The sequence below is a fragment of the Parasteatoda tepidariorum genome, chromosome 4 (genome assembly GCF_043381705.1).
Source record: "Parasteatoda tepidariorum isolate YZ-2023 chromosome 4, CAS_Ptep_4.0, whole genome shotgun sequence".
NCBI classification, from domain to species: domain Eukaryota; kingdom Metazoa; phylum Arthropoda; class Arachnida; order Araneae; family Theridiidae; genus Parasteatoda; species Parasteatoda tepidariorum.
This window is the reverse complement of record NC_092207.1, coordinates 79,534,762-79,552,873: the sequence shown is the minus strand read 5'-3', so window position 1 is coordinate 79,552,873 and position 18,112 is coordinate 79,534,762. Positions and strand designations below refer to the sequence as shown.

The 18,112-nt window shown below is 29.9% G+C and overlaps 1 protein-coding gene and 1 long non-coding RNA gene across 4 annotated transcripts in view; one reads left to right on the top strand and one right to left on the bottom strand.

Moving 5' to 3' along the window:
• LOC107437872 (calcium-activated potassium channel slowpoke-like) overlaps positions 1 to 972 on the bottom strand; it is a 218,399-nt gene extending 217,427 nt beyond the window's left edge. For all 3 annotated transcript variants that reach the window (XM_071180103.1, XM_071180104.1, XM_071180105.1), the window contains exon 1: positions 565 to 972. The gene's annotated coding sequence lies outside the window, so the exon portion shown is untranslated. The remainder of the gene's footprint in view (positions 1 to 564) is intronic.
• Positions 1 to 18,112, top strand: part of LOC122269283 (uncharacterized) — a 124,300-nt gene that overhangs the window by 53,293 nt on the left and 52,895 nt on the right. The gene's annotated exons all lie outside the window — the stretch shown is intronic.

Below are 18,112 nucleotides of genomic sequence, written 5' to 3'. Positions count from 1 at the left end.
TTATTATTCAGATATGTTTTTAAATGTAATTTTTTTCGGGAAAAGTAGTTATAAAAATTATGAAATATGCTTTACAATCTTGTTAAGGGATATTAGTTAGATACAATTTTTTCAAGTAAAGAAGTTATAAAATTAATAAATTATGCTTTACGATAAATTTATAGAGACAGATTAGATTCGAATGCAAATATTTCACTTAAATTATTTTTAAAATTGATAAATTGCATTTTATATCGCATTTTTATGAATATTTAAAATTGATAAATTATTATTGAGACAAGTAAGTTACTTATATATTTTTTTAGAGTAAAGTATCTTTAAATCAATGAATTATGTATTTAAAGCAAAAGTTATATGTTTTTATACAAACGTTTCTTTTCTAAATACTTCTTTATTTGTGATGAAGAAGTACTCAAAGTTTAAAACATTTATTATAAATATTTTACGTATTGCTGAAATTACCTAAATGCTTATACAAACTTTTCACCTCTAATTGTAACCCCAAAATAAACTTAAATTAAATAAAGAACATGAACTTTTAGATCTTTCTCACCCAACTCTCACCTGGTTTATCTTTTCGCACAACTTGTCTCTCACTCACAGATCACATCCTTGACAGCGCGGTTGACAGTTAAGGTCGTTGCCACCACCGTAACACTTCTGGGCACATGGTTACTGCACGCATATCGAACACCGATGACATGGTGGCGAGCTAATTCAATCTAACGCACACACATTTGAAAAAAATATTTCAAACTTTAATTGCAAACGAAGTAGAAAGGAAAGAGGAAAAAAGAAAGATTCCGGAGATAAAATGCTAGGGAGATGAATAAAAGGATGCGCAGGATGAATTTAAGGATGCTGAAGATGAGGAAGTGGGTTAAAACTTGGAAAGAGTTTTTCCTCTCTCCCTTATTTGAGTGCAGGGAATGACGAAACGACTGCCTCTAACTGCGAGCAGTCACTGACTGCGGGTTACCCCTTGAGTTTGTCTCTCTGCTGTAGGGTTGCTCTTTTATCAAGGGTTGCGGTCGATTTTGGCGAGATCCAGGAATTTCGCTCCAGAATATTGCCGGCACGATCTGAACTGCCTGGAAAGACTTAAAGGTAGTTACATATTTCTGGAAGTTGTTGTCACGATCGTTTGCGTGAGTTGAGAATATTAGGTGAAGTAGCTTTTTGAAAGATGAAGCCTCAACTCTTCCTTTAATAAATCTATAGAAGAATTACACGTATTAACGTCAGAGCTCAAATACCGATAATAACATGCAATTTTGAGCATTAGGATGCTGAGAGGCGTTAATGAGTAAATGTCTTAGTTAAATTCTGCAGTGGGTGATTATAATTAAAGAGGAGGTGTTTTAATGTTTTGATATCTTCTAGAATACTCCAGACAAGTAGGAAGGCTAAAAAATGTATTAAGTTATATTTTCGAGTATTCAATCATAAAATACAATAAAGTTTAAGTAAAGAGCTGCTATTTAATCCTATATTTCATTAGTTTTTTCTTCGAACACTGTAAAAATTATTCCTGGAAGCTTACGGTAAAAAACTGAACTGAGGAGTTGGAGCCGACACTTTTAGTCGAAGAAAATTTTCAGGAGTCAGAGACAGGGTCGGAAAGATTTGTACGACGCCGGTTGCTTAAAATTTAGCTCCAATAGGTTTAAAAACGAAACAAAGTTTTTAATGTTATGAAAATTAGTTAGAGAAATATCGATAATTATATTGAACTCAAGTAATAATGTGATACAAATTAGTAAAAAATAATTAATAACTATTTAATTGGTAAATAATACTTAATAATTACTTAATAAGTAAATACTAGTTAATTACTTACTTAATTAGTAAATAATAATAATTAGTAAATAATAATAATTATTAACGAAAGTGAGTATTACTCAAATTAAAATTGCAACAATTTTTTAAATTGTAACTTCTGCAAAAATTTCATTCATCACATTTGAAGGATTTTTTAACTTGTACTTACATGTATTAAGTATTAAAAAATTATTTGAATTCAAATTTGGCTTAGTTGAAAAGTTAATTGAAAAATATGCAAAGGAATTCTAAGCACCATGTCTAATAGTTTCCTAGTTCCTAAATATTCCCGAATGAATCTTTTTTTAATAAGATGTTTATAATTTCAGTCGAATATAAGCTGAAGTTCTAGTTGCAGCGTAAATTACCGAAAATTTCTCAGTCAGAGATAAACATTTCAAGTACTCAACACAAATGTTACTCCTTAACTCAGGTAAAAATGCACAGACACCTTAGAAACATTTTTTTTACTTCATATTAAAAATTTACGCGAGAAAAAAATCAGAAATTGAGAATGAAGAGAAAGTCATCGTAAGAATTCGTATCCAGAAAACGTTTTAAAAAGTTAACGTGTTAACCCTTACACCACGCCTTTACGTTACGTAACAAATTTTAAAATCTCATAAAACTTTTTTTAAGAAAAAAGTCGACGTAGCTGGTGTATAGGGAATGTGTAGAAAGAAATCATGGACCTCAAATGATTTTTATCTAAACAACTTTTCCTGGATCGTGTACACTGTGCATAATATTTATCTTTAAAGATTACCACGAGTCGAAAACCTTAAGGCACAATTGCGATCATGCGTTCTAACATAGCACGCTAAAGTTTAAAAAAGCCCATTATTTGTAATATTTGCAACGAATAAAAATGTTACAAAAATTCAACAGAAAATCTGTGTTCAAACCTTTTTGTTATTTATCTGAAAATTTCCTTTATAAACTTTACAACGTCAAAAAATGCTTAAAAGGAAAACTCATAAACCGCTTTTCTCATCATTTCTCTCTCAAATGCATTTTCTGCCGTCATTGTTGAAATTTCTAATCTACATTTCTAAAAGTTACATAAATAATTGAAAGGCATTTAAACCAATTTCAAGTTCTTTGGAGTACAGTGCATTATGCTTATTAGGAAGCAAACTGTTCTTTTATATTTCAAAGAATAATTGAACTGGTCAGTAAAATTCATCGCATTTTCATTAATATCAGATATATTTGATTTCCAACAAAGATTAAAATATCTACCTTCTTTTTAACTTATAAAGTACAGAAGCGTCTCTATAAGTAACGAAATAAAGTATAGTAAATTTCTTGTATCGTAATTTTTATTAAATTATCCATTAAAAAGGTACTAGATTAGTGACTTAATTAGTACAATCAAATTCAGTCATGGAACAACATTATTTTTAAAATTATCAGAAGGAACTTTTTACCTTAAGTATTTTTAAGCATATTGAAATAATCTTTCTTAAACAGAAATAGATTTTTTGTGAAAAAAATATTGAAAATATAATAAATAAATTACATTAATAATTAATCCGGGAGAACACGCGGGGGTAATTTTTATGACCCATTGCATTGTATAAGCTCTTATTCCTAGAAAACTAGACAACTGTTCCCCCCTATTTTATTAGTAGTTGAGAATTTCTTCCTTATATGCCTTTTCTGAATAATTATAAGTTATTTTTTGTATTTTCTTCCTCCAACTATTCACTTTATCAGTTACGGGGGGTCATAGATTGAATTCACGGGTCCCTCTTTTTGCTCTGTAAATCAATTCACTTCTCGTTATGGATGAGTTTAATGCATTATTTTTCGTTCAAATTTAAAGTGATTCCAACTTGTTTACTATTTTCATTCAAGTTTTTCTCTAATAAATACAAGAACTACTTAGCTATCTAGCAAAAACCCACTGACTGTGCTTAAAAACGGACGTCTAACTGTGTATAAAAATTGAAAACATTGCTATTTCACTTATTAGTGATCAACGCAAGTAAGCGTGTGGATAATTAAAGTTAGAATCACGAATTACGTGCTCAAATATTAAACAGATTAAAATAAAAAACTTCGTCAAAATGAAGTTTTGCTTTAGAATTGGAAGTAGCAATTTGAGCACAGAGTTTTTTGCAACGAACATGTGTCTCCAAGAAAATTAATTATAAATAAAAATTACTATGCATATTCATGTTTGCATTAAAACAAAGATATCAAGTAAAATGCTATAATTTATATACTACTTATCAACTAAGTAAATATTATCATGCTTAGTATAAAAAGCTTCTAATAGTCAAGTAATAGAAAGTAAATGTCTAAGACTCAAAAGTGTTATATTTCTACAAAAAACTATTAAGTTTCTTGTCAGCATATGAATAAATTAAATTTGGGGTCATAGAATGACTCCGAGTGCCTTAACACTCGTCCAAGAGGCACACATCCACGTGGGTTAAAAGTTACGTTTTCTTAATTAAAGGAACTGATTATATTCAAGAAATTGATTGCTTAAAGGAATTGATTATATTCTAGTTTAACGCTAACTTTCTCTATCTTGCAAGGATAAAATCAAGCAAGGAATCGTCGCATTTCATGACCTATTTATGACAATAAATTATGAATTATGTAGGAAATTTAGTAACCATATTTAACACTTTTTTAATTTCTTAAAAAGAAATTTAAATATTTATACTGAAAATCAATATGTTTTTTATGTTTTTTGCTCATTTTGAAAACAAAATATCAGCATTATAAAAAACATTTGTGTTGTATTACCACAAAACTGATTACAAACTGAATTAAAAGCTAGGGATGGAGGCCTCTAATAATTCCCGAAGACTTAATCTCTAAAAAATGCGTTAAGTAATTGAAATAGAAAATAAATTTTAAAAAAAAGTACGAAGTTATATTTTGCATCTTTCTAAACATTTTGTAAAAGTTGTCAGTATCAAAATTTTAATAAAAATAATCCTCTGTCAAATTTGAGCAATAAAATTTTAACGAAAGTAGTCATTTTGAATTTTCTTTCACAACATGAGGTGGAGTAACACCGTGTAGCTAAGACAAGAAGGCCCCAGGTCTAAAGAGTGGTGAATAGAAGGGCTAGCTCACTTCCTCGAAGAGACACGTGCCGCTCCAAGCTTCTGATTTCAGTCAGTGATGTCACGGCGGCGCTGCATCAACTTTTCGTTTTAAAAATAAATTGTTTGTATTTCACTATCATTCTTTTTTCTTTAATTTATTTCCATGCATTCATTATATACAAAAAATTTTATTTTGAGGTAGTTTTGTTCCTATCTGGTAACAAAAGTTTAACAGTAGTAGTCAAATACCAGCTTGCGTGATAGCGATTGGCAAGAATTATTATAAGACATAAAATGAGAAAACGTAATTTTCCAAGTTACTCTTCAGAAAATAAAAAGGTGACATCTATTGAATTATAAGATGAACTAGAAGAATTTATCCTGCTGTAAATAAGGAAGAATTATGCTTTATGTTTCCCGTTTAGACGTTTAAGAACTTTTTATTAGAATTTGGCATTGAAATTGATAACGTGTCGTAACTTTAAACAGAAAGGAAGTAGAAAAAATGTACAAAAAAAAAATAAAATCCTGAACTTTAACAATAAAAGTTATTAATGCTTCGAAATTCTTCCAATCTCATAATATATCTTTTAATGTCATTATTAAAAATATGTATGTATTTTAATAACGATTAAATTTTAAATATTTATGAGCTGGTGTAATATTTCCATGTCAAGTTCAAAATGTAGAGAAAACATGTAAAAAATTACAGAGCATTAAAAAAAGGGGGAAAGAAAAAGAAAGAAAAAAATATATAATAAAAATAATTGATATCCAAAAAAAAAATTCTGAAAAAAAGGGGAAAAATTAATAAAAATCCGAAAGAAAAGAGATAGATTCTTTTTATCAGCTCACACGATTATTTCCACAAAAACGGGTGCTTTCGAATATTGTATCAATATATCCAAAGCAAAATATATCAATAGAATAGTGTGAGGAGCACTCTTATCTCTATATCTACAATGACGTGATCGAATCCCAGCGATAGCAGGTCGATACTATTTCCGCATCCGGCTTGCACTGACCTCAATGCTGACGTAAAATATCCTCAGTGGTAGGCGGATCATGGGTTAGAGTTCCCTTGCTGTCAGGCTAACTGTCGGAAAATTTCGTGATTTTCCACTCCATGTAACGCAAATGCGAGTTAGTTCCATCGAAAATTCCTCCACGAAGGCAAATTTATTCCAATACTTGATCCAGGAGTTCAAAATTGTTCTTGTCTTCTGGATTGGGTTCAAAATTACAAGGCTACGTATTTAAACATCAGTAGTCGCAAACCCGGAAATTGGGTCTGCTGTTCAACGTCGGTTATAAAATAAAGAAAGTAAAAGACTACAATTATATATAATTGCTCTTAAAATTCTACAGAAAATGAAAATAAAGCTTTTTATTAATTGTGAATGGTCTCTTTCGTAGTTGCCACACCGGAATACCTGGTTTTAACCGTCGAACTAAGGTTATCGTAATTACAGAGAACAGTGCTGCTTAATGGGCTAAATCCTTATTGTTTGTTAGGGTATGAATCTTTAGTAAACTTGTAATAAGCTAGTCTAGAAAATATTTTTATAACTTTAATGACCAATAAAATAAGATAGCTTAAAAACATGTGAACAATAGAGAGTTGACAAAGTGAAGCAAATTTATTTACGCAGAAATAAATTTGTTTTACTATGTTGCTAGAAATTAGAAATTTATTTATGCCGTGAATTAATCAACAACTTTTCAATACTGTAGGTCATTTTCTTGTCTACTAAAGCGTAATTCAGAGTTTGTCCACTGGAAAACAGAAACTAATTTGGAAAAAATAAGTGTAAGTAGCTTTACCCCACAAGCCGCTCTTATCTGACTCTCCCCTATTCGGCATTCAAACGTGAAATTTAGTTTAGTTTGTTTTTTCAGATGCGCATAATTTTGACACAGATTAAACGACGTGGACAGAGCCTGAGCTGGTATCCCTCTCTTCGAACTTCCACACAAAAAACAAAGAGTAAAATTTCAGCCACGATATATTTGACACGCACCTTGCTGCGTATACAAGCTGATTGTTTTGTCGGTTGCCAAGATTGAACTTACTACCCCCTACATTTCGAATGACACCGTAACCGACTCCTTGACTAACACTCTTGAAAATTTAGACTTAACGTACAAGATAGGATAAGGATATGTCCATTATTAAGAATACTAGAAATAATCAATTGCTGGAATCGTGGACAGAAAATAAATTTCGGCGATGCCAAAATTATCCCCTCCAGTCACATCAGCTCATCTTGATGCTCTGGAATCTTTTTTTATTCATGTAATTGCTGATTACCTTATTATTGTCATTAGTTCCTCACCACGTCTCAAGCGCGTAAAAATGCATTTCCCCCTGATTTGCCCCTCTCAGCCACTGTTAGTTTTTCTTGTTTTGTTTCTTATATTTTTTCCTTTCTCGGTTACTGTGGTTTTTCTAGTTTTGCTTTTGCAACCGATATTTTTTGCTTTTTTTTCAAAACATTGGAATTGCATTTTACAAATTCAGCAAAATTATTATTTGTTTAATAAATATTTAATCTGCAATATTTTTTATCCCTTACTTATATAATCCTAAAAATAAGTGTCCATGCCGAGCAAAAATTTTAACTGCATAAAGTTATATTTTTAAACGATTGTGTTCAACCTATTGACACTCAAAAATGACCAATAGCAAAATTTTGAATAATTAATAAAAGAAAGAAAAATGTAGTTGGCATTAACGTACGTCCTGTTCCGTTTTTCTCAGGAAACCAGATTTTATTCTCACTACACTTCAAAATAAGCTTCAAAGTATTATTCCAACAGATAGATTGGCTAAATAACAACTAGTTTTAGAAAAATAATCACTATTTTGCAGTAACAAAGGGGTACAATCAAAATACAGTAAAAAACAAATGTATGCTCTGATATTTCTGACTGAATGGTCTGTAATTCAGTTGAAAATACCGTTTTGCAGATTTTTCACTCGAAAGCGCCATCTGTTGCGCTACTTTGTAAATAATTTAAAGAGTTAGATGGAATAAAACTTGAATTTTTTTGTTAGTAGGAGACAGCAGAGCTAACATCTCAGTCATCTTCTGTCTTCCATCCATTGATTTTTCACATCATCATTCATTTTTGAAATGCTCATTATGTCCACCATAATGAATCTGCTATTTTTATTACATTCAAGGTTTCTAAAAAAAAAAATTTAAAAATTTTAAAGAAAAAACTAAGTTTTTGTAGAATACTCTTTTTATCTTATTAAGACGTAGATAAATTTAAAATGTTTACTGAAATTAATTATTTACTGCTTTTTGAACGAAATATTTGTGCTCAAAAATCAATATTTTTCTGAAGTAAAAATCAAACCTAAACCGCTGATAAAATAACTTTAAAATCAACTTAGTTTATAAAGAAAATGAGAAAGAAAAATTACTTTAAAAAATGACTTTGTAAAAAATTACTTTACTGATTCTTTAAAATCTCATTAATAAATTATTTTACTCTCCACTTGGTAAACATAAGCTTTGTTTTCGGACAATGCTTCCCTACCTTATTGATGTTATTTCAGTTTAGTTATTCATAAATTTGGTAAAGCGAATAAAAAATATATGAAATAGAAATGTAGTCAAAAAAATTTTCGATAATGTTTGACAAATCATTTTACCAAAATGAATCTTAAAATGAATCTTAAAATTATTTTAAACAGAATATTCTTCGAAGCAACAAATAACAGACATTAAAAATAAGGAATTTTTGAAAAACATTAACACAAGCTATTTTTGGAATAAGAAATCGATATGAAAACTAATTAGAAATTTTTAAATAAATTCAAAGTTTTATGAAAGTTATCGCCACTTTTTAGTGAAAAATATTTATTTAATTAAATATGAAAACTGTGATAATTTTTTTTTATAATCTTTACTAGAAAACTAAAAATGTTTGAAATGATGCAGCACTGAAGAATAAACTAAGGTCAAAACTAGCAGAACATGGTAAGAATCGCGACTCTATAGAAAGAAACTCTATAGGAATACCGAAAAGCTCGGAAATTTTTATCGAATCCCCTTGGTAAAGAAGATGGTAAAATTAATAATATAGCATTGTCTTATATGTGAAAAAGTTTGGTAAATGTAATAGAACTGGATAATTTTATCATGATATCTTAGAGCACGTCGCAAAAAAAATTAATTTTATTTAATTTACTTTTCAGTTTTCATTTTTTACTATATAAGCAGTAAGAAAAACTATAATTTTGGAAACTAGAATTTCTGGTAAACCGTTAGCATATGAATGAAAAAAATTACTAAATGAATGGTTCAAATACAGTATATTTTAGTTTTATGAACTAGAATTATAGTTGTCTTTTTACCAGAGATGTTATTACCATATAGGACGGAATTGCAGTTATTTTATCGGAATTTTTTTTCTGTGCAGATCGCAATAGTTTCAATTTTTTTTTTATTTCCGCTTATCTCCCTAGTGATTTGGCATATACAAATAGCGTTTTTCTTACTTTCTCGCTTAAATATTAATTTTTGGTTCCTAGTGTGCATTTTATCTTGACAAGTATTCTAATACCTAAAAGATGGCAATTACCAAGTACAATGTGAATAAAAAAAAGGCATTTTTAATCTAATTATCAGAGTCTCCCGTACTAAAATTTAATCTTTATGATTCGAGGACTTAATTTTAAATATGTTAAATAATTAGGACAGATTATATTTTAAATTTTGAAATCAGTCACAAAGACGTACTTTCTCAGAAGGAAGATACCTTTTTTTCCCCGACGGATTTGGATTTCTGATTCTGAAATACAATCTGGGAAGACAATCGGGGTAAACACAATCAGGGAAGACAAACGGGGTAGACGCAATCTGGGAAGACAATGGGGTAAACACAATCTGGGAAGACAATCTGGGTAAACACAATCTGGGAAGACAATCGGGGTAAACACAATCTGGGAAGACAATCGGGGTAGACACAATCTGGGAAGAGTGGTCCCAATAGTTTGGGCAAGGTTAAAAAACGTGGAGAGCGAACGTTTGAAATCCTTAATGTTAATTTTACTTTTTGCGTATTTTGCCATATCTCGAGAACTTGTTAAGCGAATCGAAAAGTTTAACAAAGAATTACGAAAAGTGTTTATCCAAATCTAATTCTATACGAAAATCAATTTTTAATAGGTATTTATTATTTTATTTAACAATAGTCTAAAAATTTTAAATTATAAGGTTAACAAATTTGTGCGCTTTTTTTTAATGTGCAATTTTTTTTAGCAAATACGCAATTCGAACTAAATCGAACAGTTAGTTCCTAAATCGAATTATAAAAAATTCGTATATTTTTGTAAGCTATTATTAATCTTGATACTGTTATGCNAAAAAAATGGTTTTTTAACGCTGAAAATTATTTTCAAACTAATATCTTTACATATCTTGATGTTTTTGTCTTTAAAAATGTCAACAATTAACTTTTTTAACAATTTTATATCAATATTTTACTAAAAGCATGATTATTAAACTGAATTCCTATCGCTGCACAAAGTAGCCCCATTTGGGGGCTACTTTGTGCAAGGTATGTTTTGACTTATTATTCGTAAATATTACATACAAATAATGTCAATATTGATCAAACTCACTCGTCTGAGTTCAGTTATGAATATAATATCGATACATTTTACTAAAGTTTGAATTAACATAGTTTTTTTACATGTCAAAGTTCAAAAACTGAGAAATCCTGCACAAAGTAGCCCCGAATGACGGTAGTATAAAATAGAAAGAGCTTTCGGAATCAAGAAAGGGTTACTTCATGCAACTACATTTTTTTATTTTATTTCGGTATGTGTCAATTTACTCCTAATAGATATTTCATTTCCTTATTCTATTCAGTTGGAAGAAATCTCCTTTGACGTTAATCCTTTGCGTCTATAAACTATCTTTATTATCAATACCTTCTTAGGAAAAGACAGATGTATTGAAAAGTAAAGAGGGTTCATAAAAGGGATTACAGCTTTGAAAATAGTTTTCTACGTTAATTGCTCATCATTTGAAAGTAGTGTTTGATAACAGAATGCTATTAGATATATAGTCCTTGATATTACATTCCTTTTAATATGAACTGATAAATTTTGAGATAATCATTTACAGTCTATTAGACAACAATTCGAAAGTTCTGAGCCTTCAATGGAAAATCTCACGGGTTTCTAATTGCATTCCACTGCATTCTATTGCATTCTAATTGCAGTCTATTGCATTTCTATTGCATTCTAATCGCTCATTGAGCCATGTAGCTCAATCCTTGTCGCGAATTGATCCAAATTCAGGTTATGATAAATTTCCTATGGTGATATTATGATGAAAAAATTCTGTGTGTGTAGTATAGGAAATGAAAAAAACAGAGCTTCGGTACAGATTTGAGTGCTCTAGCTAGCTGTTGAGTAATAAAAGTTTCACGATCATCACATACACAAAAAAGAGTTGCTGAGTAAGCAACTTGAATTATATAAAAAAAAAGCTAGAAATTTTTGTTAGCAGAAAAATTATTTTTGAAACAACGCTAAAGAGTTTGCCTCATTAATTGATTAAATTTAATGTCAGAGACACACACCCATATTTGCTAAAATATAATTTAGTGAAAAAGAAATCGTGACGTTTTAACGAAGAAATGTGTGATAATTAGCTTCAAATATCTTCACATATATAAGGAAACTTTATATGTTAAAATATGTGTGTTTATGAACTTTTAATCATTGGAAGTTTAATACCTAGATAATTACTTTCCTGAACATTTAAAATTGGGGGTAAAATAAATAGAACATATGCTGCCGTACGAGATTATTCCAGCGGAGCAAAACAATCTAACTTCAGAGAAAGTCTCATTTTAGGAAAGTGAATCCTTAGAGACTTAAATGAATCATTAAAATAACTTCTATTAACCAAATCTCAATTCTTTGAGCATAGAAAGTTTCAAAACAGAGTTTAAAACTCCTTAATAGAAACTTGAAATTTTAATGAAAACTTTAAAAATTGCATTCTGGTTTATTCTATGAAACGACATAGAAAACAAACTGACTAAAAGGAAGTAATATAATATATTTATGTCTTTTAAACTTTAATTCTTGCTTTAACCTAAGCGTCATTGAAAATCAAATATCCAAATGTAGCTTATTTTAGTATTTAAAATACAGAAGTTTAGAAGAAATATGAAAAATAAATAAAAAAAAATATTCCTTTTCAAAAGATAAATATTTTTATTGAACTTAAACAAATAAACGGAAATGTTTTATGAGCATAAAAGAAAAATCTGATTTTGATAGTTTTATTTATTTTTAAATCTCTTACAAAAGAGCTAGACATAGAAATGAATATTGTTTAAATATAAGTCTTTATAGGCCTTGTATTAATTTCCTTATAGGACACTTACGATATAGGGGCAATGTTGGAGTGCCTTTGATTTGTCCTAGAATGTTTACAATATCAGACAAAGATTAATTCCTATCTAGGTCCTTTTAAGTGTTACAATATAGGGTCAATATTTGAGTACCTATACTTTGCAATATTGATTCTAGATAGAAATGAATATTGGTTCAATATTTAAAGTCATTCTTGACCAATATTGTAAAATATAGGCATCCTAATACTTGTGCTTCTAAGCATAATTTTAGGGCCTAAGAATAATTTTGTTGGAAGTATATTGATCCAATTTCAAACCCTACTAGGGTCCCTACTAGATGAAATTGTTGATTGATATATTTTCTAAGATTTCTGTATAAAGATAATTAAAATTTTTATATCGGAATGAAACATTTATTTTTGCATTTTTGTTGTTATTTATAATTTGTGCCTAAAGTCACCCAGCCGGAATGGTAAGTAGAGCCTTCAACTATTACAACCTTTATGTTGGCAACAGCCAACATAAAGGTAGAACATCCGATTGATCAGATTCTAAGACAGCCTCTAAGTGGTTTTGAATCCACCACAATGTAATTTTTCTGGCAGTTTCAGGGCTGAAAATGCTCATAAATGATTAAGTGGTTAATAGCGAGGTGAGGAGGCTGGAAAATTATAACAGCTATCAATGTTTCTATATCCGTTTTGGTAGAGAAGTAAACGTATGCATCAGTGTTATCTTCATGTCAACAGCAAGGATGAATCCTAGATTATATCGGCCAATAAAAGTCGACTGAATGTGACGTTAACAAACATAATAAAACGAACCGAATATCGATAATTATTCTTAAATACCAATTTTCATTATAACTATTAATAATTAAATTCAACTGAATAGTTTAAAATTGAATTAAAGGATTTAAATTATTTTAAACAGCTTTAGCGAGAGTGTTAGCTGAATAAAAGATAAATTTTACTAAGGTGTTTGTAAAGTAATTGTAAAAGTAATTGTTTTTTTGCTTTAAAATATTTTTTATGTACAAATAAGTAGTATTTATACGAAATGTTTTGTAATGAATTTTGAAATGAAGTTTTGTACGAAATGTTTTGGCGAAAGCAGATAACTATAGAAAAGCCTTTCATTATGCTGTGATACCCGATTATCATTTAATGAACTCGCTCACTGTAAAAAAAATGGATTCTCAACTTTTTTGAGAAAACCGTTTCCTGGTATAGGCTCCGAGCAAAAACGTCGTCAAAGTATCAAAATAACTAGTGTCACTTATCAGATGGAACGAATTTCTTAAAATCAAAGAAATATTTCGTCATTCAATTTTTTTTCCAAATAAAAAGAAAAGCCTCGTAGTGCCTAATCTATCTAACTTCTCAAATAACTACTCTAACGTGGGCACCATATCGATGGGTAACACAGCAAGGATAGATATAACAGAAAGATAAATTGCAACCATGCCCGAAATGGGATTTGAATCCTGGATCTTCCTAATACGATGCCAACTCCTTGACTACCATACATGCCAGTCGGCATATGGCGTCACTTTATTTTCAAATGTCTAGTTTTTATTCTAGTTTCCCCATTCCAGTTAGCAATCTCCAACCATGCACTAAGTTGAGATTTCGAGTTGAGGAAACATTTTCGTCATATGACAGAGAATTCGCATTTCGTCTCAAATCACGTGATTTCGTGACGAAATGATGTTAAAGTTAACACGAAATACTGCTCAAGGATTTCTAAATCGTCAAAAGTGAGATTTTTTCAAGAGTGCTACTGTACTATTAAACAAAAATTAAAATTTAACAGTCCTAAACTTAATCGAATCAATTATTTTTAGCATTAATATATTTATACGTGCAGATAACTAATGCAAGTAACGAAATATTTAATGATGTCTAATACAGGTAGCTAATTCGAAGAATATCCTTTATTAATTTGAGCTGTTGATATTATTGTTATAGTGCAATCGCAATAACACATAAAAAGAAACACTTTTTCAGATACAAAATAAAATTATAACTCATTGAGTCAGAAACAATTGCATCTTTTGTTGAATTTCAGCATTTTAAAAATATTTTCTTGGTCTGTTTCTCTTTATTGCAGTCATATATGTCAATACGCTTCCTGACATAAACATATCATTTCTTTTGTCGCTATGGTTATAAATTCCTCTTCTAAAAATGAATTTGATTTCGTGACAGGAAATATTGAATAGTTTTTGATTTCGTGGAATTACGTGTCCTTCATATTTCTGGCATTCCGCAGATGCACAATAACTATTGATTGTAAATCGATACCATCTATCATTTAATATGCCCACTTAAACTAAGATACATGTTATAGCTACAATGAATCTAAAATTAACTTTTACAACAAATAATATGTAATTTTCATTTTATGCTAATATTTTTGATTCAGTTAAAAATGTATTGTCTAATTCTGCTAACTAGAATACAATCCATTCAAAATATTCCAAGTTAATTACATCACAGCAAAAAAGAGAGGAAGAAAATCAAACCTAACAACATTTTTACTGATTCGTGTGAAAAGACCTTCATGAATGTGAATGTGTACCAGTTCTTTCACCAACCGCTTTCTGGAGGAGGGAGGGACACCATCATGTTTATCACTTTTCGATAACTGTATATCCAGAAATTTAAATTAGTAGGCAGAAAGAGATTATTTTAACAGTTAATTTGAAAATAAAAATAAATAATGTGTACATAATACATTATATTATAAATGCTTAATTAAAAATAATATAATCTTAAAATTCATTAATAATTCTGGTTATAATTAGTCAATTTAGTAGTTTTTTCGTTCATATGCTAAAAGTTTGCCGGAAACTCTGGTTTTCAGAATTATGGTTCTTTTTTGCTGAAAACCCGTTCTAAATACAGGGTGAATGAAGAAGAAATTAATTAATAAATCTGTACTGAACTACAGTACGGAATCATGCACAAAACTGGAAGGCATGCAATAACACAATTAATGAAGCTAAAATCGCTTCGAACATTTCAATATTTTCTATTATTTGCTGCTCACCCCGGTAGATTTACGTTATTAAATTAAGCAAACAAACGTATTTTGTAGTTATCAGAATAGAGAATATCTGAATTCAATATCACTTTTTACATCATTAAGCCAAATCTCTTCGATTCTGGTCGGATTTTTTAAGAGGCTATGAAAGGCACATAGACAGATGTTTATTTTATATATATACACTCTATAACAAAAAATCGACGCACCAAGAAGGAGTTGTCCGATTGAAACGAAAATTGGCGGATAAGAAGATAATGTACAGAATAGTAAATGATTAAAATTTCAGAACAATTGAATAATTTATTGCAGTGTTACAGTAACAAGTTCAATATGGTTTTGACCCGCCTCTAGCCTGTATACAAGCTGCCACACGGCGTGGCATAGACCGATAAAGCTCCCGGATGGACTCTTGTGGTATTTCCTGCCAAATTCGATCCAATGGTTGAACGAGGTCATCAACATTCCGTGACAGATGCAATCGCCTTCCCATCATATCCCAGACATGCTATATGGGAGAGAAATCTGGTGATCTGGCTGGCCAAGGAAGAGTTTGACAAGCTTGCAGATAGTTCATAGCAACACGTGCCGTATGTGGTCTGGCATTGTCCTGCTGAAAAACCAGCCCAGGNGAGAGAGAGAGAGAGAGAGAGAGAGAGAGAGAGAGAGAGAGAGAGAGAGAGAGAGAGAGAGAGAGAGAGAGAGAGAGAGAGAGAGAGAGAGAGAGAGAGAGAGAGAGAGAGAGAGAGAGAGAGAGAGAGAGAGAGAGAGAGAGAGAGAGAGAGAGAGAGAGAGAGAGAGAGAGAGAGAGAGAGAGAGAGAGAGAGAGAGAGAGAGAGAGAGAGAGAGAGAGAGAGAGAGAGAGAGAGAGAGAGAGAGAGAGAGAGAGAGAGAGAGAGAGAGAGAGAGAGAGAGAGAGAGAGAGAGAGAGAGAGAGAGAGAGAGAGAGAGAGAGAGAGAGAGAGAGAGAGAGAGAGAGAGAGAGAGAGAGAGAGAGAGAGACAGATAGATAGATAGATATATTCAAATCTATCGAAAAAATGTTTATATAGAAAAAGTACGCGTTGTGTCTGATTACGAAACTTATTATTCAGCCTTTTTAATGTTCGTCCCTAAGGTAGTCATCAATTTTAAGCTATATTCAGTGAAATCCAATCATTATTTCACAAATTATTAAAAAGCTAATTTTTTTTTTCATTTTGCGCCTTGTACAGTATAAGTCAAAGTATTCACGATATCAAAATCTCTGTGTATACATATGTTTGGAAGCAATAATGTTGATGAAAAGAACTATTAGCCAACGTAGGTTAAAAAATCACAATCTGAACTTATTTTTAGGTTTCTTGTTATTTTCATATTTTTATATTTAAGTTGTTTTGAACAGAAAAATCCCTATTTGGAATGATTTTAACTCAAACACATTATTTTAGACGTTGAAAAAGATAGCAATGGCGCATGAAAAGTACTGAAAATGTTTACACGATCGGCAACTTCCCATAATAATTAATTAAAACTAAAAATATATAATTAAAACTACAAAAACAGTCAATATATATATTTTTTTAAATTTAAGCGCAGTTTTCTTTAAATCGAAATAAATCATTTGTTTATTGTCACATATTGCTTAAAGAAATTAAAGAAAAATATTTTGAAATAATTTTAGCAGATAATTCAGATTTCACGAAAAACACAATTCTTCTATTTAGTTTCCCTATGACACTCTAAACTTAATGACATAAAGTTGTTGTTTATTCTAATTAGTCAAGTCAATAGGCTAGACCAGCTTTTAGAGTTTGTCTATGTTCAGAAAAATCACTAAAAAGGGGATATTCGGTCAAATCGTCCCTCTCAAGTCCACAGCAGAAGAAAGGGTGTGGAATTCGAAGTATTACATATTCCGCAGACGGAGAAGATCTTTTCTAAGACATAAAGAAAAATTCTTGACAAAAAGTTAAGACAAAACTATATGAAGTAGGTTCAATTTTATGTGAGCAAAAGTTTTGAATACACATGCAATTGTTTCTTAAAACTTGATAAATATATACTTTGTTGCTTTTTTTTTTCATTTAGTCAATTATTTTCTCAATAAAAAAAAGGCAAAAAATCATTCGTTTGTAAAGTTATTTTCTGTTGGTATTTTAAATGACGAAACATAAAATATTAAAAATTAAAATAATTTTTTATTGATATACAAGTATGTCTTTAAAATGAGTTTAAATGTTAGAATTAGGGTTCGATTTTTTAAATTATAACAAACCTTATTAAGTTTTCAAATCACTGAAAGAATACGTGCGTATTTACTTAATGCATATTATCAATAGATATAATCGAATTGTTCTCCAATAAATTTTTTTTGTATTCAAATATTTTTAGCAATATTTTTCCCCAATTGTTATTTTTAATCAGAAATATATGATACCAAACATTATTCATTTATATTAAGCGAACTATTCTTAAAATCATAAAAATCAAATTCGTGATGTCTAAACTTTTATTAAAAGTCTAGACACAATCATACATTTTCAATAAAGGAAATAATGTTCGTGCATTTCTTCAACACATTTACCATCAATTTTAATAGTGGAATAACTAAATTTCTTAATAAAAAATTTTAGTCTATTTTATTAGTAAGAAAAGCGAATAAATACCTTTGTAGTTACTACTGTAAATAATTTGTCTGAGTTTTCATGAGCATAAAATGTAATTTCTGCATCCGTAACATAAATCTCCTTTCTCAGTAAGAATTCACTTTATCAAAATGCATATCAATGAATATTGCA